Here is a 26,804-nt window from a genome sequence, read left to right on the forward strand (position 1 = left end):
GCAGAATGCAAAATGAGCTTTCCTACTGGAGGCAGACTCTCAGGGAGATTTTCTGTGTTAGGAATTTGATATTTTCCTTTCAAATAAGAAAAAGAAAAAACACTCACACACCTGTATTTTCTCTTTCTGAAGTTACTTCCCAACTAAATGGAGTATTACTATTTCCATTTCTTGAGGGAGACAATTATTTTAATTTACATAAAACTTGGTGACATCTTAGACAAAGGGAAATATGTACTCCCCCTGCTATCAGTTAACTCTCCAATTAGTGACTTTGTGGAAGGATTCCTGAAAAATATCAGTGATTTCAGAAAGGGTTCCCTTCTACTTTCAGGGGAAAATCAGAACCTCCTCATTCACCTTGCAATAAAGGAGCTACCTGGTCATATCTGTGGTTATGCGTGGAGGGGTGATGGGGCAGTGAGAAGGGAAGGGGCCTTGTCCAGACTCCAGCTTGCTTGCTGTTGCTCTCGGCCCATTATTTGTGCTGAATAAGGTCAGGTAGAGGATTCCTTCTGAAGATGTGTGAAGCAAGGCCACAGAAATATGTAAAGGTGGTATCATGATGTCCTGTAGTCTCTCCCACTCTTCCCCGTATTTATGTCACTGACTCACACTCTTGCACAGACACTTTATGTTGCAATCCCTAGGATAGCTCATAACTCCTATTGGGACCAGCCTTCATCCCTTTTGTTATGATATTCTCAACAATTGGATTTTGTTTGACTCAGGTCAAAAAGCCTTGAGTTAGTATTTTAACTAAGTCACTTACAAGCTCTATGATCTTTAATATTTGAAATAATTATGTGAATTTCCTACAATCCCCTCTTCATCACTGCTCCCTCTCTCTGTCTTCCAACTTTCTACCGCCTTGCTTCTTGGTTCTTTTCTTACTACTGTAGCCTCAATCCTCACAGGCATTGCCTATCCAGGAGAGAAAAAGAGGCACTGAAAGTAGCTAAATCTTAAATTAGAAGGTGGAACTTACTGTGGACATCTCTGCAGAAAAGCAGTAATGTGTGAGGAGTAAAGAGACACCAGAAGAAAGGAAGACGGAGCATGGACTTTCATATTGAAGAGAAAGGGAGTGTGGAATTTTTTTGTGCTTTATTGGCATGAGACTCAGACTTTCAGAGAGACAGTGAGACTGAAATGACTTTGGTTTTTATGGAAATTATCATTTAACTTTGATCTTGAGGGAATGTCACTGAGCCAAGTTCTGAAGTTTAGGTTTTGTGGGAGGGAGTGGAGGCTGTGAGACAGAAGAGATGAAAAAGGAAAAGAATGAAGGAAATTCTTCATTCTGGGAGGAAGAATTGTGTGTGTGTGTGTGTGTGTGTGTGTGTGTGTGGCAAAGGAGGTGGCGGACGCAGAGGTTAGGGAATTCCCTTTTCCTCCCTGGCCTCAGGAATTCAGGTTTAAAACACAAGAAGCCTTAGAGAAGCTGAAAGAAAGCTGTTCTTAATTGCCTCAGTTCCGTGCTAGTTATAAACACTGGAAAGAAAATGGGATTGAAGAATGTCTGGTAAAACAGGCACTGTAAACCTTTTATTATCATATTTGTGGCTTCTGGGGTATGACTTTAATGCCATCTTTTAAGATGTTACTTAAGCAATTGTGTTTAAATTTCAAAAACCTATCCCAAGTATTTCTTTTCTCCCTTCAATTAATTTTCCATTTATATAAATGATTTCCTTGCTGCAGAAACTCATGCCTTGAGATGAATGCACAGTTTGAATATTTTCACATTTGGAGAAATCTGTTAATGACGTAAAATAATATATAGAGAAAAAGCAGAGCATTAGAGGGCCAAGGACCTCTGTAAATGTTCTGATCCCAGCTAGTCACAGCTGGCTGTGTGACCTTGGGTGAAGTCCTTAACTTCTCTAAGTCTTAACTCCTACATGTGCACTACATGAATGGGAAAGGCTTTCCGGCTCTAAATATTTGTTTCATAATTGGTCTTGAGGTCAATATAACACCTAAAACAAAGTTAATATGAAATATAAGTCTATCCACTTCTTAGAGTCTGTGGACCTTATTTCTATAAGCAAATTAACTTCTCCAAATTCCAATTTCCTCATCTATAAAATGGAAATTGTAATACAGTTTTGTATCTATCTTGTTAGCCTTGTTGTGAGGTTTGCATGAGAAAATGTTTGCAAACAGTTTAGCATAGTGACTGGCACTTAGTAAGTGCTCCAAGGATGTAGGTTAAAAAAGAAAAGAAAACAAAAGCTGCTGTGTTTCAGAGTCAAATTACTCTCAGTGGCCCATGTGGGTCCCTGTGGGCTCCCTGGTGTGCTCAGATGAACAATGGAAAGCAGAGTTAGCATAACAAAGATGATGATGAAGATTATGATGATGAAAACAAACCAGGCTCTGTTCAAAGTGCTTTATTTGTATCAGCTCATTTAATCTGAATACAAACCCTATAAGGTAGATAAAATTATCCTCCCTATTTTATAGATGGGGAAACCAAGAGAGTAATCAACTTACCCAATGCCATACCTCTGGGAAAGTAACCCTCTACTTTCATTAGTGAAGTTGAACACTGACACTGCCCCTGAAGTATGTTTTTAAAAAAGTTATCTCAAATCCAACCTTTTTGGTTTTTCAAGGATGCTCAGAAAGTTAGCTGAATAAATAATGTCCAAGCCTGAATCAACCCAAAATTTCCATGCCTGTATTTTCCCACCTGGTGCTAATGAACATGCACAAGGAGATGGCAACATTTGTCTAATGACATTAACTAATGCTGCCCCCTGCATGGTGATTATGAGTGGAGCTGTGCTGTGGCTTCAGCAAGCAGGTGGTGGAAATTCTTAATGAAGATTGCATTCAGATTACAGTGTTTGGATATATCTTATGATGAGATTTGCTAAGGGCTCAAAACCTTTTCCAATTGGCTCACTTATCCTCAGAGCTAACAGGAGGGCTTGATGTAAAGAACTGGAAGCATGGAAAGAACTAAATGTAAATTGCATCAGAGCTACCCCTACATTAGAGACTGACTCTGAATGCTAATGAATAAGCTTCTGTGATGCTCTTTATGAAAGCAAAGTGATAGGGGGCAAAATATAGACTCAGAAGACCAATTCTGACTAAAGAGCACTGGCATAGATTAAGAGACACTTCATCTGTTGGGGAATGAGCAGTTTGCTAAGAATTAAAAACCAGTTTGTTCACTTACACATACAAGTATGTGTACAAGTATGTGTAAGTGAAAAACTAGTTGAAGGAATGGATGAGGTTATGAAAGTTAAAGAAAATAGTGACTTGCTTTCTATATTTAGAAGAGGAATTTATTGATGCTAATGCTGGGAGCTGAACTATTGAAAAATGGTTTAATAACAATGGAACAATTTATGATTTATTCCAGAGAAATAGACTGGAGAAGAAATATTCTCATTCCATTCTGCCTTGTATACATCACAAGGTCATGGTAAATATATATGTTAATTTTTACACATGGGTGCAGTAAACATTTTCAAATTCAAATAAATGTGTATGTGCTAAGTAGAAAAAATAAGTCAAGCAGAAAAGATCAAACACCTACCTTAGAATTTTTCAGAAATTCTTCCAGGCTTAAGAAGAAAAATTGGTCTCACAGTAATATCAAAAGGCTTAAAATTTTTATTTCTTTGTAGTCATCTCTATTCAGCTTTTTCTTAGTAATTTCTTCTACTAATTCATTTGCTTGAGAGGAAAGAGTTCATATTCAAAATTTCATACTCTCAGCAATTGCATTCGCATTCCACTACTCTGTTAATTGTATATCTACTTTTTGTTTGGGTTTAGAAGCTTATTTTAAAACCATAGTCCAACACTTTCCTGTATTGATTTTTCCCTATAGAATGTTCAATTTGTATTTCTCATTTTCCAAAAGAACAGGGAGTTCAATAGTGACATTTTTATTAGTGAGAATGTGGCAGATTAAGCCCAACTGCCCTAACTCTCCAAGGACAAGAATATTTAAGTGTCTAGAGTTGATTGTATTATTTTTCTCTGTTTAAGATTTGAATTTCTTCTTAATGATAAATATTAATTTTTGGTAGCTTTAGCTTATCTACAAGAAATTATTGGCTCTAAGATGCTAAAATGATCTTTGTGTTCATAGCCGCTAATTGTTAAACAGGAATGGCTTTTTATTTGAAGCAAAATGAGTTAAGTTTTACACCATTATTATATGCACACAAATACTATTATGGGCATGCACACACGGAGTTCCAACTCTATTATTAATTATTCATGCCACTGGAAGGGAAGTAGAGAAAATACCACGCTAGACACAATCCAAAACCCTTAAATACACAAAAATATCCTGTTTGATTTTTATTTGGAACTGGAACATTTACCAAAATGCTATATGGACGCTTAAGTATTTATTAAGCACCTGCTGTATGCGGAGCTCTAGGTAGCAGGGGACATTACAGAGTATAAAAGGGATGTCCAGTAAATTATGCATCTGTTGAGAGATCAAGCCAATCAAAAGGAGGAATAAGCTGCACACCTGTGATGCTACCTAAAGAGAACAGGGAATAAAATATCAATTCATGTAAAATAATTACCACAAGCTAAAAATTTCATGCCGAGCCAATGAGATGTAGGGCAGGTTTCTTGGGTGAAATATGTCTTTACTCATAGTTTTAAGGAATGGAGGATCATTCCAGTCTCAAGAAAATTACACAGAGGAAAGCCCAAGTAAGGCCATTCCTTCTGGTTGCAGGTTGGGTCGTGGTAAATGACTTTCCCAGGTCACAATGTGACAGTAGCAGAACACTGGCTAAAATTCCTGCTTTCTGATCCCTCATTCAGTGAAAGCATAGGGTCTTGGTCATCTGTGATTGGTATAAAATAGCATTTTGCCATGGAATTGTTTTCATAGCTATTTTGACTATGGCCACTTAAGACAAAACAGGTTAAATCAATTTCACTGAATTGAGTCACCGGGTGGTTAAAACTACAGCCATACCACGAGCCAGCAACATTAAACAACTTGCTACGCATCACACACACCACGCATATTTTCTCAGAGCTTCTATTTAGCTGGAATGCATCAGTATGATAGTGCAAGTTGTTGAAATATTAAAACATTTCTGTACTAGTTGGCAAATAGTTGCTTCTCTGATCCCCACTCCCATACTTTTAACCACCACAAGACCCACTCAGACTTCTCCTCAGTAAGACCTTATAATTCAGTAGCTAAAAGGGACACAGCCGGGCCATCCAGGACCCTGCTTCAGCACTGTGGCAAGCATTTGTTCTGATTGGCCAGTGCTGCGGTCTGCCTTCATTCTGATTGGTCAGTGCTGGGGTAATGATTCATTCTGATTGGTCACTACTGGTGTTATACAAGTGGTTATGGTATTACTTCTACCTTTTCTCTTCCACTCCTGTGTTCCTGTTATTCCCTCTGCCTCCAATGCTCTTTCTTGTCATTTCCACCTGTGTGTCACAGGGAACTGGCTTACACGATCTACACGATCGTGGGAGCTGGTTACGCAGTCTCCATAAGGCTGTTGTCTCTACATGTGACTGGAGCTTGAACTCCATGGGGAAGACAGGAAGAGAAAATCAGGAGTAGGCTAGCACCTCAAGCAAAAAAGGACCGTGTCCCGTCTCGTTGCTTCTCACCTTACTGATGAGAGTATCCTTCAGAAGCTGAAGCCCTTTATCCCAGAGCTAAACACACACTTGACCTGGAAGTCAGACATGCTACAGAAGACCACAGGGGAAGGTAGAGCAATGGCAGGCCAGCTGCTGCTTCACGCCAACAAAGTGAGTTAGCAGCCCCACACACCTGTGCACTAAGAAATGGCCACTGCTTCCCTTCTCCTTGGGTGGGAATCTCCCTTGTGCCCCACCCAACCTAGAAACATAGAAGAAAGGGAATTCTGGGGAAGGCAGTTCAGTCCAACCAAGTGGACATATGGCAAAGCCATCATACCTTGGTATCAAGGCTTAGGTCCAGTGCCATCTCCTCTCTGTATCCTTTCATTTGCCCAGGCAGGAAGTCCTTGTTCCTCCTCTGAGTCCCGAAGGCCCTCTATCAAAACCACATAGTGACACTTAGTATGCACCTAGCATTTTAAACAGTAATAGTCTGTCCACTGTATATCCACCACTAGACTGCAACTCCTTTTATTATTATTATTATTATACTTTAAGTTTTAGGGTACACGTGCACAATGTGCAGGTTAGTTACATATGTATACATGTGCCATGCTGGTGTGCTGCACCCATTAACTTGTCATTTAGCATTAGGTATATCTCCTAATGCTATCTCTCCCCCCTCCCCCCACCCCACAACAGTCCCCAGAGTGTGATGTTCCCCTTCCTGTGTCCATGTGGTCTCATTGTTCAATTCCCATCTATGAATGAGAACATGTGGTGTTTGGTTTTTTGTCCTTGCGATAGTTTACTGAGAATGATGATTTCCAATTTCATCCATGTCCCTACAAAGGACATGAACTCATCATTTTTTATGGCTGCATAGTATTCCATGGTGTCTATGTGCCACATTTTCTTAATCCAGTCTATCATTGTTGGACATTTGGATTGGTTCCAAGTCTTTTCTATTATGAATAGTGCCGCTATAAACATACGTGTGCATGTGTCTTTATAGCAGCATGATTTATAGTCCTTTGGGTATATACCCAGTAATGGGATGGCTGGGTCAAATGGTATTTCTAGTTCTAGATCCCCGAGGAATCACCACACTGACTTCCACAATGGTTGAACTAGTTTACAGTCCCACCAACAGTGTAAAAGTCTTCCTATTTCTCCACATCCTCCCAGCACCTGTTGTTTCCTGACTTTTTAATGATCGCCATTCTGACTGGTGTGAGATGGTATCTCACTGTGGTTTTGATTTGCATTTCTCTGATGGCCAGTGATGACAAGCATTTTTTCATGTGTCTTTTGGCTGCATAAATGTCTTCTTTTGAGAAGTGTCCGTTCATATCCTTCGCCCACTTTTTGATGGGGTTGTTTGTTTTTTTCTTGTAAATTTGTTTGAGTTCATTGTAGATTCTGGATATTAGCCCTTTGTCAGATGAGTAGGTTGTGAAAATTTTCTCCCATTTTGTAGATTGCCTGTTCACTCTGATGGTAGTTTCTTTTGCTGTGCAGAAGCTCTTTAGTTTAATGAGATCCCATTTGTCAATTTTGGCTTTTGTTGCCATTGCTTTTGGTGTTTTAGACATGAAGTCCTTGCCCATGCCTATGTCCTGAATGGTATTGCCTAGGTTTTCTTCTAGGGTTTTTATGGTTTTAGGTCTAACATGTAAGTCTTTAATCCATCTAGAATTAATTTTTGTATAAGGTGTATGGAAGGAATCCAGTTTCAGCTTTCTCCATATGGCTAGCCAGTTTTCCCAGCACCATTTATTAAATAGGGAATCCTTTCCCCATTTCTTGTTTTTGTCAGGTTTGTCAAAGATCAGATAGTCGTAGATATGCGGCGTTATTTCTGAGGGCTTAGATATTGGTGGGACGTATCTCAAAATAATAAGAGCTATCTATGACAAACCCACAGACAATATCATACTGAATGGGCAAAAACTGGAAGCATTCCCTTTGAAAACTGGCACAAGACAGGGATGCCCTCTCTCACCACTCCTATTCAACATAGTATTGGAAGTTCTGGCCAGGGCAATTAGGCAGGAGAAGGAAATAAAGGGTATTTAATTAGGAAAAGAGGAAGTCAAATTGTCCCTATTTGCAGACAACATGATTGCATATCTAGAAAACGCCATAGTCTCAGCCCAAAATCTCCTTAAGCTGATAAGCAACTGCAGCAAAGTCTCAGGTTCAAAATCAATGTACAAAAATCACAAACATTCTTATACACCAATAACAGACAGAGAGCCAAATCATGAGTGAACTCCCATTCACAATTGCTTCAAAGAGAATAAAATACTTAGGAATCCAACTTACAAGGGACATGAAGGACCTCTTCAAGGAGAACTACAAACCACTGCTCAATGAAATAAAAGAGGATACAAACAAATGGAAGAACATTCCATGCTCATGGGTAGGAAGAATCAATATCGTGAAAATGGCCATACTGCCCAAGGTAATTTATAGATTCAATGCCATCCCCATCAGGCTACCAATGACTTTCTTTACAGAATTGGAAAAAACTACTTTAAAGTTCATATGGAACCAAAAAGAGCCTGCATCGCCAAGTCAATCCTCAGCTAAAAGAACAAAGCTGGAGGCATCATGCTACCTGACTTCAAACTATACTACAAGGCTGCAGTAACAAAAACAGCATGGTACTGCTACAAAAACAGAGATATAGATCAATGGAACAGAACAGAGCAACTCCTTAAAGTGAGGATTTGAAGACAGTCACACTGCCCAACACATAATGAGCAGTCCATAGAAGTTCATGGAAAGAATGAGAGAATAAATGAATCATTAACTGACTGACCTAACACAGATGGTGTGGGAAGCAAGATTCAAGGGTGATATATTAGCTATCTATTACTGTATAACAATTATCCCCAAACATAGCAGCTTAAAACAACATATATTATCTCATAGTTTCTGAGAGTCAAGAATCTAGGAGTGGTTTATCTGGGTGGTTCTGGTTCAGGGTATCTGTTGGCTCGGACTACATTCTTTTGAAGAGGCTGGAGGATCAGTTTCCAAGTTCACTTCCCTGACTGTTGGTGGGAGGCTTTAGTTTTTCATCACATGGGCTTCCCATGGCGCTGCTCACAACATGGCGGCTACCTTCCCTCAGAGTAAGCTCCAGAAGAGAGAGGCGAAGCCATATTACCTCTTATGACATAGTCTCTAAGTCATACACTGTCATTTCCACTTTATCCTATTAGTTAGAAATGAGTTACTTAGTCCAATCCACACTTGACAGGAAGATAGTATTACACAGAGCATGAATACCAGGAAGTATTGGGGGCATCTTAGAGGTTACCTGGCACAGGTGGCAAGAAGGAAGGCTTTAGGGAGTGTGGGGCCATGCCATAGAGTTCTTTAGCTAACCTCCAAAGGATGAAACTTACTTTCCACTACTTAATATGTAGAGTTCTTTCCTTTATTCATTTTTTTGTTAAGTCTACTTATTGGAAAAAAAAAAAAAAAAAGGCTTTTAACCCCATTCCAAAGATTGGGTTTTGTGGAAATACTGTCAAAAACAAAGAGAGGGAATCCAATTTTGGATCTAACCTTTCTTTACTAAAAATAATTTCCTTTGCTGCAGCCAAGTTTGATTTGGCCTCTTGAAGATACCAATGAGTAAAATAGAGCAATTCTGATTTTTTTTATTATTATTATACTTTAAGTTTTAGGGTACATGTGCACAACGTGCAGGTTTGTTACACATGTATTATTTCTCTCTCTCTCTCTCCTTTCTTCTGTCTCTCCTTTCTTCTTTCTCCTTTCTTCTCTCTCTCTTTCTCCTTTCTTCTCTCTCTCTCTCTCTCTCTCACACACACACACACACACACACACACACACACACACCTCTAATCCTGAATTTGTCCCATCAAAATATGTATTGTCACCCAGTCAAGGGCATTCCAGAGTAGCTCTAAGTAGTTGGACAATAATAATAGATATATTTGTTGAATAGATGATATAGCCAATAATTTATTGAGCACTTACTACACACCAGGCATTGTGCTGAGAGCTTTACATATGTTATCACACTTAATGCTCACGACAACCCTGTGAAGTAAATACTACTATTTCCTCATTTTTTACACAGGAGTAAACCAAAGCTTGGAAATTATGTGATTTGCCTAAGATCACACAGCTAGTTTGTGACAGGGCCCAGCATTCTGCATTCCTAACCACCTCATTACACTGCTGTCACCATACATCTGTGGGACACACTAAGTACTAGAGTAGGTGTGTATGTTTGTCGCTCACTCTTCTCAGCATCCCTTTGAGGTATGTATTATTATCCCCATTTTATGGGTGAGAAACTGAAGTTCAAAGAAATTATTATTTGCTTTAGCCCACACAATAGCAGCCCAAGTTTCCAGTCTCACAAGTGAATCAAAATTCCATGTTCCTCCTACTACTTTTATTGCCTTCCACCTCATTGGTTTCCAAACTGCAGCTCATTACCCACGAATGCACAGTGAAGTCAATTATAAGTGGGTCCCAACCAGCATTTAAAGAAATAAAATAGAATAGAATGGAAGGGAAGAGAAGGAAAGAAAAGTAAATGGAAGGGAACAGAATGGAAAATATTATTATGCGTCACACATAGTGGCAGTAAGCATTGCTCAGTAAAAGTTTTATTTCAGTTATGTACATACGTATGTGTGGTTATGTGTGAGTGTGTGTGTGTATGTGTGTGTTAGGATATAAAATGCATTTCTTACTTTGGTTGGCATCAAAAAACAATGAAATGCTCCTGCTCTAGCCACTCCTTCTGTCCTCAAGGTCACTGCCAATAGCTTATCCTCAACGGACACACTTTCTGCAGGCCTTTGCAATTTAGAAAAGGGTAGTTGTAATTCTTTGTGTGCTTCCTTGAGCCTTTTCTATGAAAATATAATTATTAAAGAAAAGCATATCCAATTGGTTACCCTTATCCCAACTTACTAGGTGTATAAACTTTTTCCCTTTCTAAGGGTAACTTCCCTGAATTTTACTTTCTCCATTTTTAAAGTGGGATAATCACATGCTCACTTGTTGTTGCAAGGATTGAATGAGATCGTGTAAACTTCTTAACACACTACCCAGCACAGTAATCATTCAGTGAGTACCAGCAATTGTTAAGTTATCTGCATAGACTAGAGGAATCTTAAATAAGAGTCTTGTGTTTGAGGAAATAAGAGGGTGAAAGGGGGAGTGTTATTTTCTAGTTTTGAATCCTTCAACACCATGAAAAGATAAAATAACATAACTAGGTCTGCATTCTTTCAGTTCATTTATTCACCAGACACTTATCAAATGCCTAGTATGTGCCAAGGAATGGGCTAATTTACAGTGATACAGTAAGAGTTTTCAAAAGGTAGGAACCAAATTTATAGACACTCCTAAAGGTTGGGTTATATTAGAAGAGTAAAGTGATAAATCACCGTGGCATCTTATTTTATGACTGTAGACAAGAGTGATCATCGCTTGACTCTTACACGTAAGCTCTGTCAAATGAACTTCAGTGATAATAGCCTCATTTTTTAAAGCCGTGTCCATCTGGCATCTGATTGATTGAATCTGATTGAATCCATGTTTGTAGCTTAGTTCTTTCACTCTGCATGCCACAATTGGGAGGATTGATTTTATTTGTACATTGTCTTTTCTTCTTTCCAATTCCCAGGTCCCTCTTTTTCTCTCCCACCTTCTCCCTCATCACTGATTCTTCTCCTATGTTCTGCCAATTATCTCTAGCCTTAATCTACGGTACTCACATTTTGTTCCTGTACACATTTACAGTGAGAGATGGGTTAGCAAAAAGCAAAGTGTGGATCTTAGGGAAAAAAGGCCATAGAACACCAGAACACTGGTTGCTATAGCTTTGCTTTTTTTGGCAGGGGATGGGGGTCTTGCTACACAAAAATTGTTCAGACTTAGGGTGCATGTGGATAATTTAACACTACATCCCAAAGAATCATGTATTAAAGCAGGGCCTCAAAAATGATGGTTGGATTTAATTGAATATAAAAATGATATTTTACCTTGTATTTATTAAAAAGTCACAAACAGTAATTTTTGCATTTGTGTGCCCCTTTAAATCTCACACAGTATTTTTACATGCCTTGTCTTTTATTTCACGTTTATATCATGCCTCCATGATTCATAAAACCAATGAGAACAAAGACTATTTGATGTTCCAAGAACCCCATGAAATAGACAGAGCAGGTATTTGATCATCATTTTTCAGACAAAGAAACAGCCTCAGAGAGATTGTGTCTTGTTCAATGTCACTTAGCTAGTAAAGAGGAAAGTTAACACTGGAATCCTAGACTTGCACAGCCCGTGCTCACCGATCTGCACCCGAGGTTCAGACCTGCCTGGAGTACAGTATAGTGCCTTGCACACCGTGGCTTGGGTCCTGACTGCACCATAAAGCCTCTGTCTGTACTGTGGAGCTTGGGTTGCAGTAATCCCCATGGTGGCAAAGAAACAGACGTCTGGGTAGACTTTACCAGGGAAGCCTTGCTAATTTGCAACAGCTGGGTGGTGTTCCTCGTTAGTATCTGTCAGCATAATTGTCACATCATTTCACTGTGGTGGCAGGGACTCAGCTCTAAATCACCTGGATCCTAGTTTTTCAGTGGCTTCAAGACAACGAGGAGAGCCCGCTCTTAAGCCTAGGGGTTCCCTAGGCAAGATATCCCTCCCCACGAGTCTGTAACTGCCAGGCTATGAGGATGCCCTCAAAGACCCTACACATTGATTCCTCTTCCCTAGCCATGAGCAGCATTCCCTGGAAACAAGTTATTTCAGTACCTTGGTGGAATAAGAGAGGACTGTGTATCCCCCCTACCATGATCCTATGGCCACTGACAGTATGGACGAGATCCTGGTGGTGAAGGATAGAGCTACCATTGTCATCATGAATTATTACAAAACACACAGGACAGCATTCAGTATTTTGAGCAACAAACAAGGCCGAGTGATGCTGGCTACACACCCCACAAAGTTCCTCCCACCAAGGATATCAAGAACCTTTGAGTGACAGAAGCATTCCACAAACCAAAACTCCACAGGGGAAAAATAACGAAGAAAGAGAGGCCGCTTGAATGACCCTGTCCACTCCAAGCAGCACCCCGACTCTTTCCCTAAGCGGAAACCGAGACTGGTTCACTTCTGGTTCTTCTACAGCCTTATCTGGTCCAAATTCCAGCAAAGTCCAGTTTCAGAAATGGGGATAAAGACAGACTCATCAGATAAATGGAGCAGTTTTGAACAAAGACTCCCATACTTCCACCCCCACCTCAGGAGTCTGCTTCAGGAGGCTTTGTCACCTGGGCTACAAAGGAGCACAGTGGCCCTTTCCAGTGGAACTGACCTATGCTCAGGTTATATCCAGGCCAACTGAATGGCTGTGAATCCAGCAACCTTCAAGCCACCCAAGATGAACATTCTAGAGATAGAAGGATAGAAACGATTGCCACAGACCACAATCTCAAACTTGAATGTGCTTATACCTGCTGGATTCTAGAGCTCTATTACAGGGATTCTGGATAGAGAGTGTTTTGCTCGCTACTCCTTTTTCATCTTAGCACTGACCTAGGAAAGGTATTTTTTTAAAAAATTGTTAAACTGAGGCTAGATCTAGAGACACAACTGGCTTTGAGAAGCATGAGTACAAAGTTTGTCTTTATTGTATGGAAGAAGTCATTTGTACTGCTTTAATTTAAAGTCAGACTAAATAACCTCAGCAGTAATGTACTATATTTCGTATCATTTACTCTAGACAAGAATGTTTATCACTGCTTATTAGGTAAATGATGTTGTCTTAATCAGTTCAGGCTGTTACAACAAAATACCGTAGACTGGATGGCTTATAAACATCAGAAATTTATTTCTCACAGTCCGGAGGCTGGGAAGTCCAAGACCAAGCCTCCACAGATGCAGTGTCTGGTGAGGGCCTACTTCCTGGTGTATAGACAGCTGTCTTTTTGCTGTGTCCTCACATGACAAAAGATACGAGAGAGGTCTATTTTATAAGAGCACCAATCCCATTCATGAGGGCTATGCCTTCATGACTGATATGGTTTGGCTGTGTCTCCACCCAAATCTCATCTCTAATTGTAATTCCTACAATTTCCATGTGTCATGGGAGGAATCTGGTGGGAGGTAATTGAATCATGGAGGCGGGTCTTTCCCATGCTGTTCTCATGATCGTGAATAAGTCTGATGAGATCTGATGGTTTTAAAAATGGGAGTTTCCCTTCACAAGCTCTCTCTCTTGCCTGCTGCCATACAGTAAGATGTCACTTGCTCCTCCTTGCCTTCCATCACAATTGTGAGGCCTCCCCAGTCACGTGGAATTGTAAGTCCATTAAACCTCTTTTTCTTCCCAGTCTCGGATATGTCTTTATCAGCGTGAAAACAGACTAATACAATGACCTAATCACAACCAAAAAGCCACCGCTGCTAAGTACCATTACACTGGTGATTAGGTTTCAACACAGGAATGTCAGGGGGACACAAATATTTTGCTATAACAAATGTGTAAGTTGTTCCAAAACCCAGGCTTCTTGATGTCTGTAGTGCTATCATTGTGAGCATTAACAAATTATGGAGCAGAGATGTTCACTGACTAGTTTAGACGACTTTGGCCCTCTTGACCCTGTGAAGGTACTATGTTCTGGCCTTGTCAGTTAGGGGGACCTAGGATCTGTTTGAGATCTGGCTACAACTAAAAGCTAAACGTAGAGCGTAGCAGGGAATCCTCATCTTTGCTGAAACTGGACTCTCCTCTCCCTGCCTTGTTAGTAGACCTAAGGGATCACTTTGTCCTGCAGCCAGTTCTTAATGTGGTACCTCTAGGGCTAGTGCTGTTGGAGAAATGCTTCTGTTTTATGCATTACACAGAGCAAACACTGGGCTTACCTATTCTTTCTTGTATTTTACAGTGACATTAATTTAATTCCAACTTGGTTGAAAATTTTGTAAGGGAGAAAATTTAGTGTACTGGTTTGGTACAGATAAAAGGAAGCTAAAGTTTTTTTTAAGAAAAGAAGATAGTAACTATAGTTATAGTCTTGAGGTTCATGTGAAACTAGTGTTATCCTGATTGATTTCCTTGCTCATCTCAGGGCTTAAAACCTTTTTTGGGAGAGGATGGAGGAAATTACAATTTTTCTATAGAAAAGCATTTTTCCCCAAAAGCAGACCCATCCTTTATATGCTCACATAGCTTATTGAGGAAAGAAAATAGGAATCTACATTTTTATTTTTACATATTACATATGTATTCAGTCATTGTCTTGAACACTGCCTCAAATACCTGTTGTTTTTATTTTGGATAGTATCTTGTCTACAAAAGTAGCTGACCTTTCCATAGAGAGATCTTAGAGTCTAAAATTATCAAGACAACTTATCTGTGTCTTCTTTTATGCTTGTATCTCTCACTTGTTTTGGCAACAAAAACCCTTACTAACATCTCAATAAAAAAGGAAAACAGAAAAAAAAACCTGAGAATTTCTACTCATATCCTAGTTTTTTATTCACTCTACCATATTTACTACCTGTAAACAAAATTTTTTTGTTGAATCTTTACATCACTCCAACATGACTGGTATCACCTTTCTCTTATGGAATAATAACTTTATCTCTTTAAATCTAAGACCCCATTACTTATAAAGATACATCATTATGTTATGTGCCACCACACAGAAAACAATTACCTAATCCAATTAAACTATGATATATCATTAATTGTGGGACACATCCTAATTTCAGAAAGAGCATAATATAAAGATATTTGTATCTTAGAATTGATTAAAGTGGCTAAATCAAAAATGTAGAGAAATAAAATAATTTTTACCAGAATTAGAATTGAGTATATAGTTAAAAAACTAAAAAAAAAATGGCAGCCTCCTCTTTTTCCTGTAAAAGAAAAGATGGCATTACCATCTACATACATAATTTTAAGTTCCTTAGATGTCAGTTTGCTGATTTAAATGGTAATTGTTAACCCACAGGATTATTGGTTGTTACTGGTTCCAGATTCTCTTCTTATAGGTGTGGGCAGAAGAGGATAACTTCTCCAGTAAAGAGGCGACAACACTGCACCTCTCAGAAGAATGTAGGGAAGGCTTCCTCACTGAAAGATGTTCCTCAGAGTTAGGCATTGTGTGAAAAATAAGACCTGGTTATGCTATTTTCCCTAGAGAAGGGGTTGCAATCTTGAGGGAAATGTTTCAGTATTCTTAGAACTAGAGGTGGATATAATATGGACTCTCTAGATTTAAAAAAAAAAAATCTGGTGGAAGATGTTTTATTGGCTAATACATGCATAGTCCCACTATATTTGCAAAATCAATGATTTCCAATCTTTCCTGGGGAAACATGCCTCCCTGTTTATCTGGGATAGCCTATGTTTATGTCTATTTTCCCAATTACTATTGGTACCACTCCCTTTCAGTCTCAGAAAGATCCTGGTTAAGACTGTAAATTACTTGGTTACATTGTCTTACTTCCTCCTTATCCAGCGTTAGTACTTGAGTTGCCTTGGGTTTTTGGTTAACCTCTCATCTGCATACATTATCTTATTTCCATAGGTAGATCCTTCTCTCTCAAGTTGCAGTAGAGGTATCCCCAGGACTCTGCTATGATATCTCAGGGAATACAAGGATCCATAAAATAAATATAGGGAAATTTATAAAGTGTAAAATCATGTTTAAATACAAATGTATCATTTAATAGAGGAAAAACTTTAGATGAATCTTAAAGATTTAACATATTTAAACTTTCAAGGAAATTTGGATCTCAGGAGCTTTCTTCTTTTTTACCCTAGACCCATAGTTCCCAAACTGTGCTGAGGCACCTCAGGGAACTACGGTGAACTAATGGGGCATCATGGGATACTTTATTTTTTTTAGGAAAAAGTAGAGATATTCAATATCAATAGGACAATGTGAAAACTACTAGCTCAGGATAATATTTTCAATATTAGATTATACTACATTTCTTTTGATAACATCATATCTTTGATAAGCTGGGTTTTTAGCAGTTGCCATGAAAAAAAGCAACTAATGCATGAAAATAAATGTAAAACAAATAGGCAGTATGTGAGTCCAAAGTTTTAAAAGTTGTTCAGTGCCTAACAGGTGTATATCCCATTAATAAGTAATTGTGGTTATTTAAGAATTGAATATAAATATTTGTATTGTTATTTAATGGCTACTTGTTATTAGGAAATAAAAATTAAATGATTTTGGACCTATCTACTTAATAAATGGAATTTCGTAGGTTTCTTTTGATCTGAGGTGCCTTGAGAAAACTGAGACACTAGGTTTTCCATGAACATAAAAACGTCTGAGAATATCTGCCCTATGTCATGAAAAGTACTTATTCAATCTTTCCTGCCATTTGGTATAACTTTATGAAAACGTTTGAGAGGCAGAGTACTAGATAATAATATCCTTAAGCACAGAGAACTACATGTGTGTTTCTCAGATCTGCCATGGTATCTAGATGAACACATTGAAAACTGTAGTTGTTTAATATTTTTCCCTGTTTTGTTTCCCGTATGTTTTCATGTTCTTCTAAGATCAATTCTCACTTACTAACTTAGAGCTGTGCAGGAGAAGGAATATCAATACAATAGAGAATGGACAAACAACAGAAAAAATATTCTTTGGGAAAAATCAATGAAATTGTTAAGCTTATAGTCATACCAATCTAAAAGAACAGGGAAGACACAAATTACCAATGTCAAGAATGAAAGAGGGGACAAGATACAGATGCTAAATAACATTAAAGGGATAATAAGGCAATGTTATGAATAATAAATTGGCAACTTGGATGAAATGATCCAAGTATTTGATCCAGTATTTGAAAAATAAAACTTTCAAAAACTGACCCAAGAAGAAATAGAGAGTGTTAATAGCCTTATACTACTTTAAAAAATAAATTTGTAATTATAAACCTTATCAAACATATATTTTTAAAAATCCAGACCCAGATGGCTTCATGAGTAAAAGTTTACCAAACATTTAAGGAAGAACTAATACTAATCTTATACAAATTCTTTCAGAAAACAGAGGTGTAGAAAATACTTCCCAACTAATATTATAAAGCCAGTATTACCCTTGTACTGAATATAGACAAAGAAACACAAGAAAACTACAGACGATTGCACCTCATGAACACTGGCAAAAAAAAAAAAAAAAAAATGCTTGGCAAATATTAGCCAACGAAACCCAACAATGTATATGAGATAATATGTCACAAGAAAGAAACAAAAATATGTGATTATCTTGTTAGAGATAAAAAAGCCATTAGGCAAAGTTATATCTCAGGTATGATAAAAACTCTGAGGAAATCGGGAATGAAATGGAATTTACTAGTCTGATTAAGGGCACTTTCAAGATAAAACCAGACGGACAATAGTGACAAAAAACTACAGCTAATATACACAGTGGTGAATGCCTCAATGCTTTATATCTAAGATCTAGAAAAATTGAAGGATATCCACTCTCAAAACTTGAACTATAGGTCATAACCAGTGCAATAAGGCAAGAGAAATAAATAAAAGCCTTGCATATTGGAAAAGAAAATGTAAAACTGTTTTATTTGCAGACAACATATTTATGTATGAAGAGAATGCTTAAGGAATCTAAAGCTACTGAAAACAAATGAATTGGGTAAGGATACAGGATACAACATCAATATACAAAAATCAATTGTTTCTATATACCATCAATAAATAATTTAGAAATTAAGATTTAAAAGCAACTCCATTTATAATAGCATCAAAAATAAAATACTTGGGAATAAACTTAACAAAATTCTGCAAGACTTGCACACTTAACTACAAAACATTGCCAAAGGAAATTAAATACCTACATAAATGGAGATAAATCATGCTCATGGATTAGAAAACTCAACATTTTAAAAATGTCAGTTCTCCTTAAATTGATCCATAGATTCATTGTAACCCCAATTAAAATCCTTGTGAGGTTGTAAGAGATGAAATTGATGAGAAAATTCTAAAATTTATATCAAATGGTAAAGGAATGAGAATAATCATGACAATTTTGTGAAAGACTAAGTTTGGAGGATTTATACTACCTAATTTCTTGATTTACAAAGCCACAATAATCAAGATTCTGTGATATTGTTTTAAGTATAAATATAAAAATCAGTGGAACAGAATAGACTTCAGACATAAATGTTTTTATGGCCAATTGATGGTTGACAAAGGTATCAAGGCAATTCAATGGAAAAACGATAGTGTCTTTTAACAAACTGCACCAGACACTGGATATCTATATAGAAAAAAAAATAAATCTTGACCTTACCTCAAACATTACACAAAAATTAATTCAAAATGTGCCATAGACCTAAATATAAGAACTAAAACTGTAAATATTCTAGAGAAAAAGGGGGGAAAATATCCTTTGTGACATTAGGTTAAGCAAATATTTCTTAGAACATATATACATACGAACACTAAGCCATAAAAGAAACAATTGGTAAGTTGGACTTTGTAAAAATAAAAAACTTTTCCTCTTCTAAAGACTTTGTTAAGAAAATGAGAAGCTAAGTCACAGGTTTGAAAAAAATATCCAGAATATGTTAAAACACACACACACACACACACAACTTAAGAAAAACAACAATACAATCTTAAAGAAATTGGTGGAAGATTTGGACACTTCCCCAAAAGTTCTATGAAGTAAGTTCCCATTATGGCCAAACCTCTTAATGATGAAGTGATACTTCCTGGCGGGAACTCATCAAAGGCCTGATGGAGGAGCCCCTTACCTGCTCTTCAGCAATGTGTAAGATCATCCAGAGAACTTAACTGGAGAACATCCCAGCTCTACAGTTGGTAGAAACTTTGATGTCAGATGTGCTTCTGACTTGCTTTGGAATACAGATTAAATTCTCTGTGGTCACAAAGTCTCTCCATTTTGCAAAAACCTTTCTGGCCCTGGACAGATTTTATAGTAACCACAATATCATAGGCTCCGGGATCTTTCAATCTATTTTTCACTTCCTTTTGTTATGATATTTAAATTTTCCAAGCTAGTCATTAGGAAACATAGTCTGAGCCACAACCTGATAATGAAATCTAAACTTGATGGATACTCCCCATCTCCAGACCACTTCCCACACTTGCAGTAGAATATGAACTTCATGAGGGGGGTGATTTTTGTCAGTTTTCTTTACTGATACATCCCAAGTACCTAGGAAAATGCCTGACACATAAGTATATGCTTAATAAATGTTCATCGAATATGAATACGTGTTACTGTAAAGGTTATCCTGAAAGTGCCAAGATACATGGTTGTTATAAGACTTGACACAATTTCTACCCTTCTCCAAATCTTCACCCAGACCTATTATTTTAACAGTGGATGGATTTATTAAAATGTTAGTTTGCAGATTTCCTGTGGTTACAAAGTCTCTCTATTATGCAAAAACCTTGCTGGCCCTGGACAGATTTTATAATAAATCTATAAGTCTGACAGCTTTATCAGAGACCAAATAGCTTAAACAAGATAGAAGTTTTTTTGTAATAAAAATAATAGCAAACTCTTCTATAGCTTTATACCAACTGATAGCTTTATATATTTACTTATATTACCTGATATAATTCTTACAACAACCCTATAAGGAAGATATTATTAATATCCTTAATTTACAGAAAAGAAACCTGAGCCACACAGAATTTTAATAATTTGCCCAAAGAGACACAACTAATTAAGTCACAGATTTGGATTTGAACCCAGGCTCTGGCACCAGAATCTATCCTTTTAACCACTATACCCATGCTCGTCAACTTCCAATGTGTATATGAATTGTCAGGAGATGTTTTTTAAATGCGAATTATACAATTCAGTGGATGGGTCTGGGATTCTGCATTTCTAATAAGTTACCGGGTGCTGCTGCTGGTCTAAACACCACACTCGATTAGCAAGGCACTCCGTGAAACCACCTCTTTCATAAACATGCAAACTGGTAGGCAGTCCAGGGTTGTGGGATAGTGTCATTCCACAAGGTGATCCATGATCCAAGTGTCTTCTTTCTTTTCACCATCAACTAGGTGTTGTTCTAATCCACATGGTCAGTAATGAACCACCACCATGTCTATGTTCCAGTCCTTGGGAAGGGGAAAAGAGAAAGTGAAGAGCAAGCAGCTTCCTTTTGAGAACATGTCCCTTCTGTACACTACTCACTAGCCAAACTTAGTCATGAGATCACACCTAGCTGCAAGGAAGGCTGGGAAATGCAGTCTCCACTGGACAGCCACTCAGGTAAAACTCAGGAGATTCTATTGCTTAAGTGATTTTTTTTCAAATGGAAGAATATAGATTGGTGAGGCAACTACCAGTCTCCAACACAGTAGGCTTGAAAGCCTTTGACTATTTCATCACATTTTGTTATGTATTTCTTGTTAGTATGATTACATACATTTCCCTCTATCTTCTTTTGCTGGCCTGCACATGAGTTCCTTCATATCTAGGAAAAACTGTTTCACCACTGTCATCCCCTTAATTTGATTCCTCCAAAGACTGGATTAAATGGAAGGTGGGGGCCAGGCGCAGTGGCTCATGCCTGTAATCCCAGCACTTTGGGAGGCCGAGGTGTGCGGATCACCTGAGATCGGGAGTTCAAGACCATCCTGGCCAACATGGTGAAACCGCGTCTCTACTAAAAATATAAAAATTAGCCAGGCATGGTGGCAGGTGCATGTAATCCCAGCTTCTCAGGAGGCTGAGGCAGGAGAATCACTTGAACTCAGGGGGCAGAGGTTGCAGTGAGCTGAGATGGCACCACTGCACTCCAGCCTAGGCAACAGAGTAAGACTCCGTCTCAAAAATAAAATTAAATAAATAAATAAATGGAAGGTGGGGAGTCAATTTTTGCATACCCCAAAGAGAGTTAGTAGTTTAGGATGAATAAACAATAAACATTTTAAATCTCTGAGACCCCACCTTTTGTTAGCTCTGTTTTTCTTAACAGTCAATCTCTTCTTCAATCTCTACCAGATCCTTAAAGAAATTCAATGAAGTTGGAAATACTGTTCTCACATATATTTATTTTACTTAAAATTTTCGTTTTTCTCTAACTGGAAATGTTGATAAGCAGCTTTTGTTTGTTATCTTTATTACAACCAGAGAAGTCCCCAAAGAAAATATTGTGAAGATAATTCATTCTAAGTAGATGTGATTTGAATCAGCTTTAGGCAAAGACTGGGAGCCTGCCTTCATTTTTATTGGAACGTCTTGGCCTAAACCTAGCAACTCAGAGACATTTGGATTAGGCAACTCACACAATACACTTATCCTTCCAGCAGTCACAGATGAGTTGGCTGGAAGTAAAGAATATTGCAAGGAACTGTGGTAGTTTAATACATCCAGTCACTTGTGCAGGTTATAAGAAAGGGCTTAAGAGTCCCACATTCCACTTCTGGAACTTGGATTTCTTTTTAAGAATTTTATCTTGACAGCTGGGAAATATGTTTGAGATGATTGCTCTGTTACAAGCTTTTGAATTAAGCACAAAAGCAAAAGATAACCAAAGAAGAAACAAAGAGGCAATTAGGGTGAGACAGAAATTATTATTGCTGTGGCCTGGCACCAAAGCCTATAAACTTTGGCTTTCTCCAATGGGTTGCTCTGTAAAATCTATCCAACAAAGTGTATTGAAATACATTGAACTAATTTCTTTCTTTCTTTCCTTTCTTTTTTTTTTTTTTTTTGAGACAGAGTCTCGCTCTGACCCTCAAGCTGGAGTGCAGTGGCACGATCTCAGCTCACTGCAAGCTCTGCCTCCCAGGTTCACGCCATTCTCCTGCCTCAGCCTCCTGAGTAGCTGAGACTACAGGTGCCCGCCACCATGCCCGGCTAATTCTTTTATATTTTTAGTAGAGACAGGGTTTCACCGTGTTAGCCAGGATGGTCTCAATCTCTTGACCTCATGATGTGCCCACCTCGGCCTCCCAAAGTGCTGCGGTTACAGGTGTGAGCCACCACACCCGGCCGAACTAATTTCTTTTCTTTTTTTTCTTTCCTTCCTTCCTGCCTTCCTGCCTTTCTTTCTTTCCCTTCCTTCCTTCTTTCTTTCCTTCCTTTCTTCCTCCTTCCTTCCTTCCCTTCTTTCTTCTTCCTTCCTTCCTTCCTTCTTTCTTCTTCCTTCCTTCCTTCCTTCTTTCCTTCCTTCCTTCCTTCCGGCAGCCACAGTGCAGCCTACTTTTGGATAAACCTGAGAGTTGTTTCTAATAATTTTGGCTTTCAAAAGATGGCACCTGTCTGTATCCAGACAGAGGTTGTAGCTATTGAATGGGCCTTGGCAGACAGCACAGCCAATCCATTTGTTTTAGCTTTCTCAATAATCAGTGAGTATCACTGCAGGCTCAGTTGGTCTGGCTGATTGATTGTAAAGACAGCCAAAATGAACAGCTCGACCATCTCACAGTCTGATTTCCCTGCCATGTATTGACCCAGTCCAAGTTACATATGTTACAGTATTTGCAAAGCTGTCACTGTTATAAAACACTTACTGGGAGCTTGCTATTGACAGGGGTTTTATGACAACCTAGAAACCAAACTAGCCCTGGCTTGTTTGAGTTTTGAAATTTTTTTACATTAGAAGAAAGCTATTTATTAGACATCCACACATTCACACAAACATAGCAGTAACAACAATGAGAAAACAGCTCTTTCTGAGAATTCTCTTTGATGTGATTAACGGCAGAAACTGAGAATGAAAGCAGATAGAGAACAATCTTTGTGTTTTGTGTGTGTGTTGTTTTCTTTCTTTTAATCTGCCTTTATTTTAAAAATCTCAATGTGTGGAGTAGGGACCAAATCCCTGGGCCCTTTCTTATCTGAGAAGAGGAAGCGCTGGCATCTGCTGGTAAAGGCAGGCACTGTGCTTGAGCACGGGTTGTCTCATTAACTCAGGAGATGACCTGGTCTGTCTGGAAACTGTCTGCATTTCAGACTCCTTAGCTGATTTACGGTTAAGGCAAAATGGGTCGTTTGAAATTGTGGAGCCAGCGGTTTGCTTTCATTCGTCTTTAAAGCCTTCAGTTGAATTCAGGACAGATCAGAGATCTCTCCTTGCACTAAATAAACTTCTAACGATACTGATTGAGCTCCTCAGATGGGACACTATGGGAATGTGGGAAACTCAAGGCCCATTAAATCACTGAGCACACTTAGTTGAAATTATGATACTCTGGTCACCCATGGCTAAATGAAGACCAGAGGTTTAATGAGTTTACCAGGTTAAAAACGTGCCCATGTCAGGCAGGAATCAGACTCATTAATTAGGGCTCCACTTAACTATTGAAGAGTTTTACTTACCAGCAGTCCTTGGGGGTGAGCTGGGGGATGGACTTAGTGATAGGGATGGCCGACTTTGCTCATGGCCAATTATGAACCATTCAACGAGGGTTAAGAAGGGGCAGGGGGTAGCGAGCAAAGAAATTTTACCAGTTTTTGCCATTGACCACAATAAACTTGAACATTTCTAAAAGTCCTAGCAGTTTTACTTTTGAAACTGATTGGGACCTTGGGTGACATTCTTCTCTATTTGAGATGATTCCCAGACCACAGACAATCCCTAAACTGCCAGGCTACTTCTAAAGCTACAGCTGATGTGGAATAGGAACTTGGCAGCCTCCTTTGGAAAAGATAGAGTTTCCTTGGTGCCCAAGTCCCTGAGGGATATATGGATAAAACCAGTTTATTCACACTGTAATGGGAAGAAACCTCCATTTTAATTATCAGCAGCTAGTTGAGAATTGGGAACTCAAAGTTTGGGCTTTGGGGAGATCTTGGCTCTGCCTCTTGCTGTGAGATCCTTGAGTCTCCAATTCTTCATCTGTAAATTAGGGGTGGTCACTCTTAATTCAAAGGAGTATCGTGAGGATTCCATGTGATGATATAGGTAAGGTACTTAGTGTCTGGCATTTACTAAGCATGCCACAAGCAAAGGTAATTGCTGTGGTCTACCCTGAATAGCAAAGGGAGAATTACCCCTTTTCACTTCTGGTTTCAACTGTGGAAATTAATGAACATGGAAAAGGGGAAAAGAAAGATAAATGCAAAATGCATTGGGGCATTAAGTCTAGTGAACAGCTGCAGGAACTGGGTAATTGTTCTTACACGAAAGGAGTCCATTTCCACAGGCGTGCTGTGCCCTTCCCTGCTCAGTCTTTTATGTTCTCTCTCTCCCCTCCCTCCCTCCTTCCTTTTCCCCTCCCCTTCCCTGCTAAGGAGGGAGTGTATATTCCTCCACCTGCTTTTGTGCTAGAAGAGCCTGGTCCTGCTCATATTTTCTTTATAAAACAAAGGCATCTTGTCCCTGATTCAGGAAAATCACAAATAAAATTGTCCCAGCCGAGTCTGGATTTTAATGTCTTTTATGATCGTATATGACACCTCAATGCTGTGGTGACCATGCTAGTGTTCTGATTTTGCTGTCCGGATTCTTTAATTCAAAGAAAAGCAGATGAGATGTGTATGATGTGACTGATCAAGACCACTCTGTATGCACAAAAGAGATGTGTGGAGACCAGTTCATCCAGATTAGAGAGAGATTACTGATAAGATACATACAGGGTGAATCAAACAGAAGTTAGGCACCTTTTTCTTCAAATAGAAATCTGACTCTTTTAAGTCCAGCAATTTAGAATGGTCCTTTTTTTCCTGTAACTATCAAATAAATACAGTCTCACACAAACACACATCATGAACAGATTAACGAAGGCAAATCTAAGTGACAAAAGGCTTCTAAGTTCCAATCACCTCCAGCCTCTTGGCACCTGCATGCGCATTATACTGGAATGAACATCATGCCTCATGGTTTAATAGGAACAAAGGGATACTGAAGCTTCAGAAAGGCACTGTCCCATATGGGATGTTGCAAAGGGGTAAGACTGGTGGAAAATGGCGTTTACATCTTGAAATACCTTCCTGACAATGAGAAGAGGATCCTATTATTAACTAAAATTTCTTTCAAACCTATATTAAACCATTATTTCTTAGTTGTACTTGTTTTGATAAGTCAAATTCATTTCTTTTCACATCCTGCATCCTTCCTTTTTTTATTTTTTTTACTACTACTTTTATTTTAGATTCAGGGGGTATATGTGCAGGTTTGTTACCTGGGTATATTGCATGATGTTGAGGTTTGGGCTATAAATTGATACTACCTCTCAGAATTCTTCTGAATCATTTGCTGGCATTGTAAGTGGCTTTTAAACTTTGATTTTGCCATTTTTGAGACTGTTTCTACTAAGACTTTTTGCTGGAAAAATTTCAGCTGCTTTGATTACTTAAAGAAGGTCTTTTCACTTACCTTTGCTTTCTAAAGTTGAGTTGGACCTAGGTGCTGAGCATTGTACCCAAACGTTAGTTTTTCAACCATTCCTCCCCTCCCTCCCCTGCCTAGTAGTCCTCAGCATCTGTTGTTGCCGTCTTTATGTCCATGATTACCCAATGTTTAGCTTCCACTTATAAGTGAGAACATACAGTATTTGGTTTTCTGTTCTTGCATTAATTTGCTTATATCCCTCCTTTGAATCATCTAATGTTTAAATTGGTAGAAAAATATGTTCAAATTATGCTCCTTGAGAGCAGGGATATTTTAAAAATCATTTTTCTATTCCCAACTTCTAACTCAGTGTCTTACATTGAGTAGAATATTAACCACATTTTTGATGAATGAATGAAGAGATAAGTTGGAGTAGCTTTCAAGTATTAGTGAAGAGAAAAGGCTAAATAGCTTTAACTTTTTAAAAATAAAAGGTAGCATCTTTCTTATTTGAGACACTGATGAAACTTAGAATGTTGAAAATAATACCATTCTGTGTCTTGGGTCAGAAATACAGATAGATTAGCAGAACATTAGCTTCAAAGTGCTCTCCTAATTATTTTAGAGAAGAGACACAAATGCATTCTTGAGTTTCCTTTTAGTATGATTCTTGCTAGCAACTAATAGTGCATTTTGGGCAGTTGCAGGGCTCAAAAGCAGTATATATACTGTAAAACAATAAAAAAAAAAAGCCTTGAATTATAGTAAAAAGAGAACTAATGAAAAGGGACCTAAGAAATATAATGAAAATAAATAGTTCTTCCTCTTCCAACTTCCCTCCAGGGAGCAGGTTATGAAAGATAGCT

At 38.3% G+C, this 26,804-nt stretch overlaps 1 long non-coding RNA gene across 8 annotated transcripts in view; it reads right to left on the reverse strand.

The window, feature by feature from the left end:
- LOC117981642 (uncharacterized) overlaps window positions 1–26,804 on the reverse strand; it is a 279,710-nt gene that overhangs the window by 100,548 nt on the left and 152,358 nt on the right. Inside the window, exons 7-8 of one of the 8 annotated variants that reach the window (XR_004673226.3) lie at window positions 5,951–6,049; window positions 4,191–4,525 (exon numbers count right to left, since the gene is read on the reverse strand). The exons of 6 other annotated variants lie outside the window; for them this stretch is intronic. This is a non-coding gene — a long non-coding RNA (uncharacterized LOC117981642). Of the gene's footprint in view, window positions 1–4,190; window positions 4,526–5,950; window positions 6,050–26,804 lie in introns of those variants that run through there. One more of the 8 variants, XR_010109165.1, reaches the window with a different exon arrangement.

This window comes from Pan paniscus, chromosome 11 (genome assembly GCF_029289425.2).
Source record: "Pan paniscus chromosome 11, NHGRI_mPanPan1-v2.0_pri, whole genome shotgun sequence".
Classification (NCBI taxonomy): Eukaryota; Metazoa; Chordata; class Mammalia; order Primates; family Hominidae; genus Pan; species Pan paniscus.